Source organism: Ovis canadensis, chromosome 18, assembly GCF_042477335.2.
Source record: "Ovis canadensis isolate MfBH-ARS-UI-01 breed Bighorn chromosome 18, ARS-UI_OviCan_v2, whole genome shotgun sequence".
Classification (NCBI taxonomy): domain Eukaryota; kingdom Metazoa; phylum Chordata; class Mammalia; order Artiodactyla; family Bovidae; genus Ovis; species Ovis canadensis.
In genome coordinates, this window is record NC_091262.1 from 39962946 (window position 1) to 39981005 (window position 18060).

General features: G+C 47.0%; 1 protein-coding gene and 1 long non-coding RNA gene across 10 annotated transcripts in view; one reads left to right on the top strand and one right to left on the bottom strand.

The window, feature by feature from the left end:
- Nucleotides 1-18060, top strand: part of ARNT2 (aryl hydrocarbon receptor nuclear translocator 2) — a 190709-nt gene that overhangs the window by 69534 nt on the left and 103115 nt on the right. The window lies entirely within an intron of this gene.
- On the bottom strand, nt 1911-10709 carry LOC138423287 (uncharacterized). 2 transcript variants are annotated; one of them, XR_011250209.1, is made up of 5 exons: nt 10570-10704; nt 5070-5519; nt 4720-4807; nt 4517-4637; nt 1911-3841 (listed from the first exon to the last, which is right to left on the bottom strand). It is a non-coding gene; the product is annotated as an uncharacterized lncRNA (long non-coding RNA). The 2 variants fall into 2 exon arrangements; XR_011250208.1 differs by lacking the exon at nt 4720-4807 and having other exon boundaries at nt 10570-10709.

The following is an 18060-nucleotide window of genomic DNA, read 5'->3' on the forward strand; positions in this document are numbered from 1 at the left end:
CAGGCTCCCTGCTCGTCTGCGGGAGGGGTCGACGCCTGCGGGACTCAGTGCTCGTTTCACTTTTCTTTTCTCACCCAAGCTCAACAGTGAACTATTCATGCTGCTGCTGCTGCTAAGTCACTTTAGTCGTGGCCGACTCTGTGCGACTCCATAGACGGCAGCCCACCAGGCTCCCCCGTCCCTGGGATTCTCCAGGCAAGAACACTGGAGTGGGTTGCCATTTCCCTCTCCAATGCATGAAAGTGAAAGTGAAGTTGCTATAGCAAACTCTTTTACCTTTTTAAATTAATTAATTAGCTAATTGATGTATTGTTTTTGGTTGTGCTGGGTCTTCATTTCTGAGCACGGGGTTTTCTCTAGTTGAGATGACTGGGGGATACTCCCTAGTTGTGGTGGCTTCTCTTTGTGGAGCACGGGCTCTAGAGCATGCAGTCTCTAGAATGTTGTGGCACACAGGCTTAGTTGCTTCGGGGTGTGTGGAATCTTCCCGGACCAGAAGTCAAACGTGTCCCTGCATTGGCAGGCGGATTCCTAACCACTGGACCACCGGGAAAGCCCCGTCTTACATTCGTATAGCACGTTTCTACCCTATGTTAGTAGAAACGTGCTGCAGATTAGACCCAATCATGTGAGGAGAGGTGACCAATACACCTGCCCAGGACTGGGCGAAGGTGTTGGCACTGGTACTTTATAAAAGCTTTCTGGTGACTCTGATGCACAGGTGGGCTTCAGAACCCTCACTCCTCTGGGCCTGAGTGCAGTTCTGTTCATGGAGCGAGGGCAGGGGGTGGTGGTGTTGAACTCATTTCACAGGTGAGGAGCATGGTGCTTGACATCACTGGGACCTTCCCAGGACCACACAGCTGAGGCCCAGCAGCTCCTACAGACGGAGCTCGTCCTCAGTGTAGACAAAGCGTCTGTTTCTTCGGAGGCGTTGAGATACAAAGAAGCCTGGAGAGCCTTGGCCTGGCCTGATGCAGCACATGCAGAGCCGTGCAGCCCTGGCCTCTGGGCTCTGCTCAGAGGGAGGACAGGGCAGCAGTCCAGTTCAGGGCCGCATGGGTTGCAGATGGTGTCAGAGCTTTGCGACCACACTCAGATTCCCCAGGGGTCTCCAGGGTCCCCTGGTCTAGCACAGGGGTTCTCACAGTGTGGTCCCTGGTCCAACTGTGTGAGCATCACTTGTGAACTTGTTAGAGATGTCAATTGTGGGCTGAACCCCAGACCTACTGAATCAGAGGCTCCGGGGGCCCAATAATCTGTATTTTTTCCCACCCTCCACATCATTCTGACGCACACTGAAATCTGAGAATCACTGGTTTCCGGAAACCATCCTGGAACTTGAGTTCAAATCACCCGGATTGAGTCCACCTCTATTTTGACCTTGTCAAGCTCTTCGATGTCTTGAGTTTAGCATTCCTCCTCAGAAAGATGGGGATGCATGGTTTTATAAAGTGTCTTATGAACAGTGAAGCTGAAGGCACATGTGTATTTGACCTTGGAAGGTAGACTCTAGTAAGATGTAGTAAGTGTGCTCTGTGAGGCAGCAGCACCTTTGTCTCCTGGGAGCTTCTTAGAAATGCAGTCCTAGGCCCCATCCTGAGCCTGCTGACTCAGAGTCTGTTGGGTTGGTCAAAAAGTTCATCTGGGTTTTTCTGTATGATGTTATGGAAAAACACGAACAAACCTTTTGGCCAACCTAATACATTTTAATGAAATGTCCAGGGGATTTATGTGCATAGTCCAGACTGAGAAGCCCAGAACTAAAGAATTCAGCAAGTTGTGGTTGGGGGCTTGCAGCAGCTGGGGTCAGGGGCGTCCTCTGACTGCTAGGCATGGCTGGGTGCTGGCAGGAAGTGGTGGAATTGGCCCCAGCAACTATTTTTTTTTTAAGGCTTTTTTGATGTGGACCATTTTTAAAGTCTTTATTGAATTTGTTACAGCATTGTTTCTGTTTTATGTTTTGGTTTTTTGGTCCTGAGGCATGTGCGATCTTAGCTCCCTGAGCAGGGATTGAACTCACACCCCCTGCATTGGAATGCAGAGTCTTAACCATTGAACCACCAGGGAAGTCCTGGCCCCAGCAATTTCTGCTGACCAGCTTGGATTTGCCCAGCTCTTGGGTCCAAGGCCAGGCCTTCAGGGAGAGCAGTTGGAGGAGCAGCCTTTGGAGGTTTACAGCCCTGGGGCCTCACTCAATAATCCACACATGGCAGACTCTCCATCAGTGTGAGGAGGTTTGCAGGGTCGGTGGTTAGCATCCTCCACCGGGGAAGAGGAGGGGAGCAAGGAGATGAGGATGGCCTGTGAGGACCCGGGCTAGAGCAGAAGCAAACCCAGTTATGAATGACGCCACAGATGACAGCAGGCACGCCTGGGAAAAGAGCCAGTGGTTGTCAGCATTGAGCCTCACCCACCGAGCCAGCTGGGCCTCCTTCATGACACTTTGCATGGGAGGGCGAGGACAAAATTGTGTCAGACCTAGCCACACAGTTGGGTCCTTCAGGGAAGAATGTCAGGCCGATAATTGGTCCCACAGGGGTCCCTGAACTAGGAAGTCCACCCCGGTGGTATCAGTTCTGGAGAAAGATGGTCTGTTTCCAAATGCCAATCATAAAGGTAACTTCATGAAAACCAGACTTGAAAATCTATAGCTTATTTTCCTTGGAATACCCAAACTTCGTCTTTGGACTGATGCCAGACCCTGAAATCCTAAACATCTTCAGCAGTCTATCTGTTTGTTGCCATATTAGGTAATGTCAATACATGTGCCCCCTGCCAAGAAAAAAAAAATCCCCACTTTATCCAAGTCAACTATGAGCACTGTTATAGCATTTTTGTTGTTTGAAATCAAAATAAAGTGTGTTAGTGGCAAGGAAACCATGTTCATTTGATTGTAGCTCCTTAGAAATTGCCCAATTGTGTAATAAACACTTAGGCCACTGGAAAAAGCGTTTAGAGTTGGGTCGCCAGAGGTGCTTGGTGCATGCACGTGAGAGTGAAATCTGAACCTCCCGGGCTGGCTGTTTTCAGGTCTTCCTAGTGCCTTTCCCACTGGAAACCACAGCCTGCTTAGATGTGTTACCCCAGATGTCTCTCTGGCGCCTGTTCAGTTCTTTCTCATTGTTAATATTTATACAACCTGCCTTGTTTTGCTTTCCTGTATCCATAGCTTGCTGATGCTCCTCAAACATTGGTGTTTTTCTCTCCTGTTTATGGTGGAAGTTATTTCATGAATCTGGACAGGTTTCCAACTGGGGCTGCTGGGTTCATTATCACTGTGGTGTCACAGCAGATAAAGGGCTCGGGCAGTGTTTGCACATACATCCACATATTGTGGCTGGAGAGTCAACTTCTCCGCCAGCAGGGAGAGCAGAGAGAGCTCCCCCAGCCCACGTGTGTGCTCACCAGGGTGGCTGGAGGATGACGGGGGTGGGCATGGGGGTGAGGCGAGGCCCCTGGGGCTCATGGAAGGCTCCCTGCATGTGGAGTCGGATGCACCTGGCGACAGTCATGGTTCGCGAGCCTTTATTTTGGGGAGTGACTTAACCCTCCTGGGCTCAGTTCCTCACCTGTAGATACAGACCTACAGGACTGTGGTGAGGTTTGCACGACATGACACATGCATGCGTGCTAAGTCACTTCAGTCATGTCTGACTGTGATGCTATGGACTGTAGCCCGCCAGGCTCCTCTGTCTGTGGGATTCTCCAGGCAAGAATATTGGAGTGGGCTGTCATTCCCTTCTCCAGGGGATCTTCCTGACCCAGGGATGGAACCCGCATCTCTTATATTGCCTCCATGAGCAGATCGGTTCTTGACTACTGGAGCCACCTGGGAAGCCTGACATGACACGTGGGATAGCATTAGTGATTGCATTTGAGAACTGGGGAGATTTCGTTCACTTTTTAAAAATTATTTACTCATTTTTGGCTGTGCTGGGTCTTTGCTGCTGCAAGTGGGCTTTTTCTGGTTGTGGCATGCAGGGGCTACTCTCTAGTTGTGGTGCTCGGGCTTCTCATAGCAGTGGCTTCTCTTGCTGCAGAGCAGCAACTCCAGAGCACAGGCTCAGTAGTCGTGGCACAGGGATTTAATTGCCCTGAGCCATGTGGAATCTTCCCGGACCGGGGATTGAACCCATGTCCCCTGCGTTGGCAGGTGGGTTCTTAACCACTGGACCGCCGTGGAAGTCTTCATTCACTTTTAAATAATTGAAAATTAGATTCAAACATCTACCTGAGTCAGTGGTTTTCCAGACTGTCTTGCTTGCTTTATTCCTCTTCCTGCCCTAGGAAGTGTCAGGATTTCGACACTGTTGACAAGGGAAGGCAGGTAGACTGTGATCTTTCTGAGTTTTGTCCAGCTCTGAAAGGATGGCTTCCTCCTCCCACCCTGTGCGCGAGATCATCTATTGCGCATTCAGGAGGAGGGGGTGTGAAGATGTGCATGCTCTCTTTCTCTCTTTGTTCTGCTGATTAATTCGTTCATCCAGCACGTATTTATTGAGTACCTACTCACTTTGTGCAAGATGCTGTGCTGAGTGTTGGGGATACATGTGTGATCTGTTGCTTCAGTCGTGTCCCATTCTTTGCGACCCCGAGGTCTGTAGCCCACCAGGCTCCTCTGTCCATGGGATTCTCTGGGCAAGAATACTGGAATGGGTTGCCATGCCTTCCTCCAGGGAATCTTCCCAACCCAGGGATCGAGCTCGTGTCTCTTACATCTCCTTCAGTGGCAGGCGGGTTCTTTACCAGTAGCACCACCTGGGAAGCCCCACGAAACTGATGCAGTCTGTACCAGACTGACGCTCTCATGGGGGTTACAGTTCAGTGGGGAAGAGAAACAGCAAAGAAATGATCACTCGCAACACACTATGACAAGTGTTAAGAAGGCAGAGGCCAGGGGTCAGGGAGGATGAATAATATAGGATCTGGATCATCGGGGCAGGCTGGAGTGGGCTCCTGTGAGTGTGTGAGGCCTTGGGAGACCTGGCAAGGAAGCTAAAGGCTACCCACGGAGAGGGTGGTGGAGGGTGAGGAGCGTGGATACTTTTTCCCAGGGCAGTACATACCCAGGTCACTGTAGGTCTTTAACCAGAAGAGTCCTGGCTTCCATATTGCTTCTGAGAAGCTCATTGCAGCTACGGAGTGGAGAACATGTAGGGAAGCCAGCCTGGGATGTGGGAGGAGTCACGGTAATGAGGGTGTTGGAATTGTCCAGGGGAGGTGATGGAGGCAGGGGTTAGGATGGTGTCCTTGAGTTGCAGTCACAAATCACTGCAAACTGAGCAGCTTAAAACAACAGAAATTGACTGTCTCCCAGTTCTGGAGGTCAGGAGTCCAGAATCAGGATGTCAGCAGGGCTGAGTCCTTCTGTGAGCTATGAGGAGACTGTACCAGGCCTCTCTCCTGCTTCTGGTAGTGGCCAGCAATCCTGACATTCCTTGACTTGCAGACAGTCACTCCCATCTCTGCCTCCATCATCAAATGCTTGTATGTCTCCACGTCCACATTTCTTCTTCCTATAAGGATGCCGATTGTATTGAATTAGGAGTCTCCATGATAAGAGGATGACCTCATTTTAACTTGGTTATAGCTTGATTGGGCTTCCCCAGTGGCTCAGACAGTAAAGAATCTGCCTGCGATGCAGGAGACCTGGGTTCGATCCCTGGGTCTGGAAGATCCCCTGGAGAAGGAACTGGCAACCTACTCCAGTCTTCTTGCCTGGAGAATTCCATGGCAGAGGAGCCTGGTGGGCTACAGTCCATGGGGTCACAAAGAGTTGGGCACGACTGAGCAACTAAACAACAACAACACAACAGTACGTTTTCCATCCCATTATAAAAGCATGTGAATTAGACTTGAGAACTCTGAATCTTGCTTCAAATTCACTCTGAGATTTCACCACATAAAAGGACCACTGGTGCATTTCTTTGAAACTCAGGTCACCTCCTAAAGATCTGTTTACTACAGGCCCATTTTTGTATCCTGGCTTTTCTTGAACCGAGGAACATCCAAGAAGTGCTTGAAACACAACCACTTTGTAAATACATTTTTAAAATTCCCAGCTCCTGAAACAGTGGTTCTCAAATCTCCATGCACATCAGAATTTCACTGGATATTTCAACAATTGTGATATCAGGTCTTCACCCCATTTCTCTGGATTCCACTGTGTCAAGCCCCGCATCTGTTTGTAAAAGCAATCCTGGTGATTTCAGCATGAACTAGATGCTGCACCCTGGGGCATCTCCTGCCGGATAAAACCCCATCCAATCAAATAATACAGCCTCATCTGCTTTACACCAGGAGAGAGAGTTCAGCAAGATCAAACCCACAAGGAAACAAAATATTAAAAATGTAAGCAGTTAGCAACACCATTGAAAAATGAGCAATGCCAGCATTTTTGAACCTCTTTGCAAGAGTCTTGATTTCCTTTTATTTTTTAATGATTTTTTTTTTTTTTTGGCTGTGCCAGGTCTTCATTGCTGAGCTCGGGCTGTATCTCGCTGTGGCAAGCAGGGTCTGCTCTGTATTTGTGGTATGTGGGCTTCTCAGTGCAGTGGCGTCTCTTCTCGCGGAGCACAGACTCTAGGTGAGCGGGCTTCAGTAGTTGCAGACACAGGCTCAGTAGTTGTGGCCGTGGACTTAGTTGCTCCAAGGCATGTGGAATCTTCCCAGACCAGGGATGGAACCCGGGTCCCCTGCATTGGCAGGTGGATTCATATCCACTGGACCACCACAGAAGTATTTCTTAATGAAGTATCTTTTGTCCTAACTTTGTGTCTTTTTTCTTAAATGTATTTATTTGGCTGCAGGAAGTGTTAGTTGCATCATGCAGGGTCTTTAGCTTTGGCATGTGAACTCTTAGTTGCCGCATATGGGATCTAGTTCCCTGACCAGGGATTGAAACCAGGCCCCCAGCACTGGGAGAATGGAGTCCTAACCACTAGACTATCTGGGGAGTCCCTTTTGTCCTAACTTTGATGCTCAAGAAATACAGACAAGGACCCTTTTCCCCCTCCATTGTAGCAATATAAGAGGTAAAAAAAAAAAAACAAAACAAAAAAACCCAGAGTAGCATTGTTTTTGGACAGATGAAATTATCTGGACTCATCGCTTCCTGCTGGTATGATTTCAGTTTCAGTAATATTCTCACTGATGGTCATATTTTGTAATGCTTTGGTTAAAAATAACTCAATTGCAAAAACCCCAGTGTGATCAAGAAAATTAAAATAGTTTCCTTTCACTTCACTAAATAAAAAGAGACACATTCCCCTCTGAAAGGTTGTGACTCACGCCTAACGGTTAAAGAAAAATGCACATTTAGCACTGATCTTTCCTGTTTATTGCTTGCTCAGGAGACGTTAATTGAGGAAAACATCTGCATACAGTTTTCCCGTTATTTTTGTAGATTCTTTTCTTATCCTCCAGTTTTCTCAGGCAGCCATCCGGGTTTCAGTTCTCTGCTCTCTGGTGATGACATGAATTACTCTCCAGTGAGTAGCTGACAGTGTCATTCTTTAACCTTGAGTTGAAGGCTTGTATGCTGGGGACCTAGAGTCACCAGAGGAGTGTGCTGTGTGGACCCCAGAAGTCACAAGGCCGACATTTCTCTGGGTCACACTGCGCCTTCCAGAACACACCTGACTCTTTGAGGAGTGTCCACAGGGGCGGAGCTGATGGCCTCGGCAGTCAGTCCCATCTGCTTTGGAATAATATTCTTGTGCTCAGCCAATTTGGTCACCTCTGTGGTGGTGGTTTAGTTGCTATGTCGTGTCTGACTCTTTGTGACCCCACGGACAATAGCCTGCCAGGTTCCTCTATCCATGGGATTCTCCAGGCAAGAATACTGGAGTGAGTAGCCATTTCCTTCTCCAGGGGATTTTCCCAACCCAGGGATTGAACCTGCGTCTACTGCATTGACAGGTGGGTTCTTTGCCACTGAGTCATCTGGGAAGCCCTAGGGCCTGGAGTGGCAAGCATTTCCCTAGCCATGGGACTGACATGTGCAAAGGCCCTGTGGCACGGAAGCTGCTGTAGGGTTTGGGGAGGTGAATAAGGCCATGCAGTGTGATGAGGGGAAAGACCAGGCCACGGTAGCCCTGGAGGACAGTTATGCACTAGAATTCAAACCATGTGCAAGAAATGGTCCCTGAAAGCACATTCACATAATCTGTTCTTCATTTTCATGCCTTTTTTTGCTCCAGGGAAGGAAATGGTTTCATTTGGAATCCAAGAATGAAGGGAACTAATATATAGAGAGATGCTCTGTGAAGTAACTTCACAAATATTTCTCATTTAATCGTCATGACAAGATGTGGATTTTGGAGTTTGGTTTTCTTTTTTTTGCATATGGATATCCAGTTGTACTTTGGTCACCCGATGTGAAGAGCTGACTCATTGGAAAAGACCTTGATGCTGGGAAAGATTAAAGGCTTGAGAAGAGGGTAACAGAGGATGAGATGGTTGGATGGCATCACCAGCTCAGTGGATATGAGTTTGAGCAAACTCCAAAAGATAGAGAAGGTCAGGGAAGCCTGGCGTGCTATATAGTCCACGGGGCTGCAGAATTGGACTTGGCAGAGTGACTGAACAACAGCAATCCATTTGCTCTAGCACCTTTGTTGAGAAGACTGTCCCTTTTCTACTGAATTTTCATATAGTTTTTTTTTTTTTTTTACTGTGGGCCATTTTTAGTCTTTATTTAACTTGTCACTGTATTGTTTCTATTCTGTGTTGGTCTTCTCTGTCAACTCTGTTTTGCAGTTCCTGTGATGATCTCCTGATGATTCCCGCAGAATGTTAGATGTTTGCTTGTCACACTCACCTCCTTTTTCTGTTTTTCCTATAACTTCTGGGAAAATTTCTCAGTGGGTCCTTCTAATTCATCAACTGAGCTTTCAGCAAGGTCACTTTGTACTGCCTCCACTGGAGTTTTCAATGCCGAAATCGTGTTTTTCATCTAAAACTAATCTTTTCTGGTCTCAGGTTGTTCCCTTTTTTATTTATAGAAGATCTCCTCAAATATCACTGAGATTTGGTATTCTGAAATATTGTTTTCTTTCTCAGAATGTGTTTCTTGGAGTGGCATGGTATCCTTCTAACTTTTCACATCAACTTCCTTCCTTTTGGAGTATAATTTTTTCATCTTTTAATGATTTGCATCTATTAAGCTAACCTTGCCCACTCCCTCACCTTTTTAATCCTGGATTCCTAACATTTATTAAGACTTGAAATGATTCAAGTCACTGTATATTTCTTTGAAACTTTATTTGTTTAGGTTGAGGGCCTGGCTGTCTGGGAAGGGCTGAGGTTTTGCAGGCAGCGGCAGCTATGTGCACTGGGCAGCCGTAAGCTGGCAAGAGCGTCGCCCGCTGCTCTAAACAAAATGCTGCCCCTTGGAAGCAGCCTCTCCTCTTTATGGGGTAGGTGGCTGCTGTAAGTCAAGGTAGTGTGAGAGCTCTGCCCTTGGCCTTTCTGGGTCCAGACCCTGGACGACCTCTCCTCTGCTTTCTGACCCCCTGTCCCTTTCCTGCTTGCAGAATTTGTTGTTGGTCAGTCACTAAGTCGTGTCTGACTCTTTGCAACCCCATGGACTACAGCACGCCAGGCTTCCCTGTCCTTCAGTATCTCCCACAGTATGCTCAAACTCATGTCCATTGAATCGGTGATGTCATCCAACCATCTCATCCTGTCACCCCCTTCTCTTTCTGCCCTCAATCTTTCCAAGCATCAGGGTCTTTTCCATAGAGGCTTCTATTAGGGAACTCTTTCACATCCTTCTCAGGCAGCCCATTCCTTTGCAATTGTTGGGCTACAAGACTGCTCATATCCATTCCCATCACATCCTTAGATGTACAGTTTCTTGCAGAAATCCCTCCATGTTTCTGATCCCTCCATGTTTCAAGGCCCCTTCCACTGTTTTTCTACATAGGTGCAATTTTCCCCTGCTACTTTTTTTTTTTTAGTTTTTTTTTTTTTAATTTTTGTTGGTGTATAATTGCTTTACAATGTTATTTTGGTTTCTGCTGTACAGCAAAGTGAATCGGTTATATGTATACATATACATTCATGCATGCATGCTCAGTTGCCTCAGTTGTGTCCGACTCTTTTGAGACCCCATAGACGGTAGCCCACCAGGCTTCTTTTTTTGGGGATTCTCCAGGCAAGAATACTGGAGTGGCTTGCCATTTCCTCCTCCAGGGGATTTTTCGGACCCAGGAATCAAACCCAGCATCTGCTGTATTGCAGGCAGCTTCTTTATTACTGAAGCCCATACGTATACACATATGCCCTCTCTTTAGATTTCCTTCTTATTTAAGTCACCACAGATCGCTGAGTAGACTTCCCTGTGCTGTGCAGTAAGTTCTCTTCAGTTGTCTATTTTATACATAGTGACGCATATATGTCAAATCCAGTCTCCCAATTCCTCCCACCACCACCCCCTTCCCCCTTGGTGTCCATACCTTTGTACCCTGCATCTGTGTCTCTATTTCTGCTTTGCAAATAAGATCATCTGTACCAATTTTCTAGATTCCACATAAAAGTGACAGTTGTTTTTTTCTGACTTACTTCAATCTGTATGACAGCCTCTGGGTCCGTCCATGCTCCTTTTGTACTTCTCTCATTTCAGGAGCAAGTCTCAGGGCAGGTGATGCATGACCTGCATTTGCCTTCTTGAACTGCGTCTTAGCCTGGGCTCTGTTCACACCCCAGGCAGAACCTTCTCCAGCCAAGGACAGAGAGTAGGGTTAATCATTCCCCCTTGGGCTTGCATTTCTGGCATTTTTGTAGCATGATACCCTGAGAGGAATGTATTTCTTTAAATCACACTCCAGCATATTCCAAACAGGATGAGGAATTTGTACTTTGTCTGCAGATTAAATAGCAGAAGAGGTTCTGGCTGCAGGGGGGCTGAGGGGTGACGATTTTATAATGAATAGCAGAGCCTGGGCTGAGCACGAGGCACTCATGTGATTCATGTTTGGAATGCAAGCGCTGGAGAAAGTGGTCAGGCTCTTGGTCTTTTCAGGGACTTCTGAGAACTGTTATTCGGGTGACTGAGGTTGATGTGGCTAGTCACTGGTGTGGAGCTCTGTGCTTTGGATTTACCCCAAATGTTCTGGTCTTGGGCTTGTTGTTGTTGTTCAGTAGCTAAGTCGTGTCCAACTCTTTGAGACCCCATGGACTGCAGCATGCCAGGCTTCCCTGTCCTTCACTGTCTCCTGGAGCTTGCTCAAACTCTTGTCCATTGAGTCAATGATGCCATCCAACCATCTCATCTGCTGTTGCTTCCTTTTCTTCCTGCCTTCATTTTTTCCCAGCATCAGGGTCTTTTCCAATGAGTCAGCTCTTCACATCAGGTAGCCAAAATATTGGAGCTTCAGCTTCAGCATCAGTCCTTCCAATGAATATTCAGGGTTGATTTCCGTAAAGATTGACTGGTTTGATCTCCTTGTTGTCCAGAGGATTCTCAAGAGTCATCTCCAGCACCGTAGTTCAAAGGCATCAATTCTTCAAGCACTCAGCCTTCTTTATGATCCGACTCTCACATCTGTACATGACTACGAGAAAAACCATAGCTTTGACTATGTGGACCTTTGTTGGAAAAATGATGTCTCTGCTTTTTAATATGCTGTCTAGGTTTTTCATAGCTTTTCTTCCAAGGAGTCTTCATTTCATGGCTGCAGTCACCATCTGCAGTGATTTTGGAGCCCAAGAAAATAAAGTCTGTCACTGTTTCCATTGTTTCCCCATCTATTTGCCATGAAGTGATGGGACCAGATGCCATGATCTTAGTTTTCTGAATGTTGAATTTTAAGCCAGCTTTTTTACTTTCCTCATTGCACACAGTGATTATCCCTTTGATGCCCTCCTTTTGCAGAGATGTCACCTACTCCCGCCTAGTTAGTGGCTCATTAGCACCTTCCCCAGATGGTGTGGTTGGGGGAAACAGAAAGACTGACATGAAAACCAGACTGCCTGGCAGGGAGGCTCCTTCTCGGTGTCTGCTCAGAGCCTCTTAGTTACTGCTCTCAGTCCTTTCTGCCAGCTCTAGTCAAGGGTTCCCATGAGCCCTTTTTTTAATCTCCCTGTTTCACAGCTACAGGCTAGAGTTATAACCCAAACTCAGTCACTAGTTCCCTCAGTCCAGAAAAGCTAGAGGGCTCAGAGGATCGATGTTACCCCTCAAAACTGTCTCTGCTCCTGAAAGCAGTCCCCTCTGGGGCTGCCCCCACCAGGAGATGGTTCTGCTCAATGGACATTGTTCCTGTTGCCAGTTACTTCTCAATGTTGATTTAGGGAAAAAAAAAAAACACAACTTAAAGGTGAGAGTTATGTTTTATCCAAGGACCTTACTGAGGACTATGGCCTGGGAATCAGCGACTCAGATTGCTCTGAGGAACTCCTCCAAAGACATAAGGGGAGAGGCAAGTTACACAGGTGCTCCTGTGCTCAGGCACTAACTTGTGTCTGACTCTGTAACCCCATGGGCTGTAGCCCGCCAGGCTCCTCTGTCCGTGGGATTCTCCAAGCAAGAATACTGGAGTGGGTAGCCATTTCCTTCTCCAGGGGATCTTCTCAACCCAGGGATAGAACTTGCATCTCCTGCATTGGTGGATGGATTCTTTACCACTGAGCCACCAGGGAAGCCCCGGATATATAGGAGTTTTTGCGAAAAACAAAATCAAATGCAGCCAGATAGTTGAACACGCAAACATTTTCATCAATCACAAAAAACAGACATCTCAAAGGTGTTAGTCCTTTCTTTGTATGGGAAGATGCAAGAGTCTTGGCTTAATGAAATCATTACCTCTGATCACATCTCCACTATCTGGGGCCAGTATGCTGTTTTTCTCCATCCTGAATCCCCTCAGGGCACACCATCAGGCGGCTGCAGATGCTGATGGCTTGATGGCAGGCAACATTTGTTGTTTACCTGAAAGACAGGCGACAATTTTCTGTCTACACCAGCCAGCTTTTTCGCTGCAGACTGAATGCTGTCTGTGGAGAGCTGAAGCCATGGATCCCCAAGTCTGGCGTCTCTCTCTCCCTGAGTGGCAGAGGTGGGCAACATCAGAGAGTCATGCTCGCCTTACAAGTTTTTTGCTTCTGAAATCGAAATGATTGTTATTCTTGCACTTAAAGTACAAATCATAAGAGTTTCCCCAGGCAGTTCTGGGGCAGTTAGAAGGTTTGCTTTTTCAGTATGATGTGGCCTTTGCAAAGCATGTTCAGTATCTGTTGCCAGCAACATCAGAGCATGGGTGGGTCTGTACAAAGCACATTTCCTAAAATCTGGCAACTCTGGCTCCTCTGCCTCTGTGTGAGAGATGGCGGAATAGCCCTGAAGGCTGGGCTTCTCTGTTCGCTCCTGTTCATGCCTTCCTGGCCCCTATGGCTGGGCCTCAGCCTCTCACATTGAGGTCCATCCGGACAGGACTGCAGCCCTTTTGCAGCCCCTCAGTCCACTATCCCTGGGCTTGGGGCATCCCGCCTCTCCAGCTCCACCTCTCTGGACCTCCAGGGCTCCTCTTCACACCGCCTCTTCCAGGAAGCTTCCCTTGATACCCCTTGGTGCTCTCTAACATGAAGCACTCTCTACTCTGTGCTGCCCTTGCATTGTCTGTCTGCCTTGTCTGGACTGTTCCTCCTTAGTTGAGTCGGTTGAGTAGCTGGATGAGAATGGTGTCTTGTCTCCCCCTAACTGTGAGCCTGCTGAAACCTGCACTTGGAAGTTTCCATCAAGTGGAGCCGATTTGTAGATTCCTGCTCTCTGTGAGCTTCTAGGTGTTCATGCGCTTTCATGCACCTTCTGTTGAAAATATTATTTTGACAAAAAACCACTGTGTGGTTTATTTCCACTTTTGGGTAATTGGGCTGCCTTTTGTAGTCCATTCCTGTCCCAAACTCATTGGATGGCTACTGCCCTCCTCTCCTCTCCTGTGAGTTGTGAACACTGGATGTGATGTGGGAGAGCCTGCCCAGCACATGGTCTCGATGGGCAGCGTGTAACTCTAGCTGGGTAGAATGGCCTCCCTTGGTTGCTGCCATTAAACCACATGTCCTTTCTCATAAAACACCTTCCAGAGTCAAGTGGCAGTGTTCCCAGCAGATAAATAGCTCTGAATGGGCTAGTGTGACACTCATAGCCTGCCATTTACTGGAGAAGTGGGTTTGAAGGCGATACAGCTTTGATCCCTGGGTCAGGAAGATTCCCTGTGGGAGGAAATGGCAACCTGTCCCAGTATTCTTGCGTGGGAAATGTGGACTTCCCTGGTGGTTCAAAAGGTAAAGAATCCACCTGCAGTGCAGGAGATACAAGAGACAGGGTTCTATCCCTGGGTTGGGAAAAGCCCCTGGAGAAGGAAATGGCAACCCACTCCAGTATTCTTACCTGGAGAATGCTACAGACAGAGGAGCCTGGTGGGCTACAGTCCATGGGGTCGCAAAGAGTCAGATATGGCTGAGCACCCGCACATCCAAAGCTTTGTTCTCAACCATTCCCTGAGTTGTAGGGGATTCCTGGAGGAATAAGACATGTCCCTTGTGACTTCCCTGGTGGTCCAGTGGTTAGGACTTCTCCTGCCAAAGCAGGGGGTGCAGGTTTGATCCCTGTTCTGGGAGCTGAGTCGGACATGACTGAGCGCACATACACACGGAAGCTAAGATTCCCCACATGCCTTGCAGTCAAAAAACCAAAACATTAAACAGAAGCTATGTTGGAGCAAATTCAATAAAGACTTTCAAAATGATCCACATTAAAAAAAAAAAAGTCCCTGTCCTGAGAAGCCTGAAGGTTGTCATCACTAGTAAATGATTGCATGTGGATTTGAAAGAGTAGAGCAGTGTTACAGATGAGATAATTATGAATGTATTCTTGATGAGAAAAAAAAATGTGGAAAAGAAAAGTCTTCTTTCCAGAGCAGGAATTTAAGAGATGAGGGGAAAGGGAAGCACTCTGATACATTTCCTCTCGTAGCTTCAGCTTCATGTTCATCTCCAAGCATCTGCAACATCAGACCCCTGAGTGTGTCGGGCAGTGCTTCTGGGTGGCGTTAACCTGGTATCGTTCAGAGCAGAGCAGCAGGAACCCAGTCAGCCACTCCTCCCGGGCCCCCAGAGGCTTCTCTAGAGAGAGCTTTCTCACTCTCCTTTCCCAAACCCGAATGAGCTTTTACTCTTTGTGAACCTGTCCCACTGAACCGTGAACTGCATGCTAGCCCACCCTATTCTCTGAGAGGCTCTTGGAGAACTGCCCTCTGTTCCTAAAGATAAATGGAAACCTAGTTTTTAAAGGAATCTCCACACTGTTCTCCATAGTGGCCGTTTACATTCTCATCAAGAGTGCAGGAGGGCTCCCTTTTCTCCACATCCTCTCCAGCATTTATTGTTTGTAGACTTTTTGACGATGGCTATTCTAGCTGGTGTGAGGTGATACCTCATTGTAGTTTTGATTTGCATTTCTCTAATAATGGGCAAGTTGAGCATCTTTTCATGTGTTTATTGACCATCTCTACCATATGACCCAGCAATCCCACGGTTGGGCACATACCCTGAGATCACAACTCTAAAAGACACGTGTACCCTAGTGTTCACTGCAGCACTATTTATAATAGCCAGGACATGGAAGCAACTAGATGTCCATCGGCAGATGAATGGATAAAGAAGCTGTAGGGCATATATACAGTGGATTATTACTCAGCCATAAAAAGAAACAAATTTGAGTGAGTTGTAGTGAGGTAGATGAACCTAGAGCCTTATAAGAGGCAAAGTAGTCAGAAAGAAAAAAACAAATATCATATATTAAGGCATGTATATGGACTCTAGAAAAATGGTACTGATAAACCTAGTAGAGAGAGACTTGTGGATACAGTGGGGAAGGTAAGGGCAGGACAAACTGAGAGAGTAGCATTGATATATATACACTATCATGTGTAAAACAGATAGCTAGTGGGAAGTTTCTAAATAATAGAGGGAGTCCAGCCCAGTGCTCTGCGATGACCTAGAGGGGTATGGTGAGGGGAGGAGAGGGAGGCTCAGGAGGGAAGGCGTATATGGAGATATTTATAATGTGACTGATTCATGTTGCTGTCAGGCAGAAACCAACACAAAATGGTAAAGCAATTTTCCACCAATTAAAAAAAAAGGGAAACCTGTCCAGGAGCAGAGGAGCCAGAGTGTGGGACCGGAGGGCTAGGTAGCCTCAAATGTAGCCAAGTTTCTCCATCTTCCTAGGTAGGGTAGTATCCGTCTCTCACCCTGATTTCTTCTGAGGTCACCTGTAAAGAGAGACCATATGTATAGAGTCTGTCATCCAAACATGGACACTTTGAGAGTGAAAAGAGACCCCACTAAAAAAAAAAAGAGAGAGAGAGACCCCACTAATAACCATGCTGGGTCATTAGGCAAAAGCTGGTATGTGCAGGTGTGGTCATTCTAACCACACCTGCCCTGTGGGGTACTGCCCCTTCCAGAACTCCATCCAAATACAGATGTAAATCCCTTCCAGTGGTGTCCTTGGGATGACTGAGATGGGCTAGCATGATCTACAGGTCTCTAAAACCAGAAGGAAGAGCTGAAAAGCAGTAAACACATGATAAGAATTACAAGGGGGAAAAAAACTGGCATTTTCCCAGTCTACGTTTCTGATCCTGAAACAGCTACTGGCTAGCTACCATCCCCTGCAGGTGGCTGACCTCCTGTGCCCTCACTGCCCATCTGCTTCTGCTTGGTGGGTGCTATCTTGTTTTCTGCTGAGGGAAGTATGCTGTGAAGAGCACAGACTTTAGATCAGATCCTGACTCCCTACTCCCCTGTGATGAGGCCCATCTTGGCTGGGTTTTTCAGTATCTTTGGGCTTCAGTTTCCCCATGGGAACAATGCAGTCCTCCCAGGGGCTAGCAAGAAGAGGATGTTGTTGTGGGTCTCTGCCCAGGGTGCCAGGAATAAAGGGCTGCATTGTTTATAGAGAATTACAAAACACATGTAGAGAATGGACTTGTGGACTCAAGGCAGGAAGGAGAGGGTGGGATGAAGTGAGAGAGTAGCACTGACATCTATACACTGCCAGGTATGAAGTAGCCAGCTAGTGGGAAGCTGCACTGTCACACAGGGAGCTCAGCTCGGTGCTCTGTGATGACCTGGAGGAATGGGATGGCGTGGCTCAAGAGGAAGGGGATACATGCATGCATATCGCTGATTCATGTTGTTTTATAGCAGAAACTATAGCAACATTGTAAAGAAATTTTATTGGAGGGGGGTGGAATAAAGCCTAGTAAAAGTTAATGGCTGTTTGTGATCACCCTGTATCAGCAGTTCTTGACAATATCAGTGGTAAAATATTTCTCTACTCTGAGACTGATGGCTCCCAACACTCTTCTCCCCAGTCTAACTTGGTATACCACTATGACCTAATTCTTCAGGTTGTGATGTAGATCAAACAAATAATGCACAGAAAATGCTTAATAATATTTTATGATGATAACCGGCCCTTAGTAAAATCCTCTAAAAGTTAATCCTTTGTCCTTCCTTTTCTGTCCAAAGTCAGAGATGGTTGTATTGATCTGGACTATTTGGTTGCACGCTTTAGTTGTGTCCAACTTTTTGCGACTCTATGGACTGTAGCCCTCCAGGCTACTGTCCATGGGATTCTCCAGGCCAGTGACAGAAATTAAAACTGAACTAGTTTAAGCATTAAAAGAGGGAACTTTCTGGCACCAATGATTTGAACACTGAGAGGGTACACTTTCACTGGTTTATGTTTTCATTGCTTTCTTAGAATCAGCTTCATTGTCTTAGATCCAATTCTCCATGAAGTTGGACTCATTACTGCTGAAAAAATCATATTTAGACTCCTAAAGAAAAAGAGGAGTGGTAGAAGTGGTCATATTTTGCCTTTGGAGGATTCTGATTGACGTGGCTGAATCATGTCCTAGTTTTCCGGCCAATCACTAAGGAAGGAGAAGTGAGGTATGGTGATTGGTCCAGCTTGTCTCAGGTTGCCCTGCCCTCACCCAATCACTATGGGCATAAGGTAGATGAGGTGCTAGGATTGGCCTA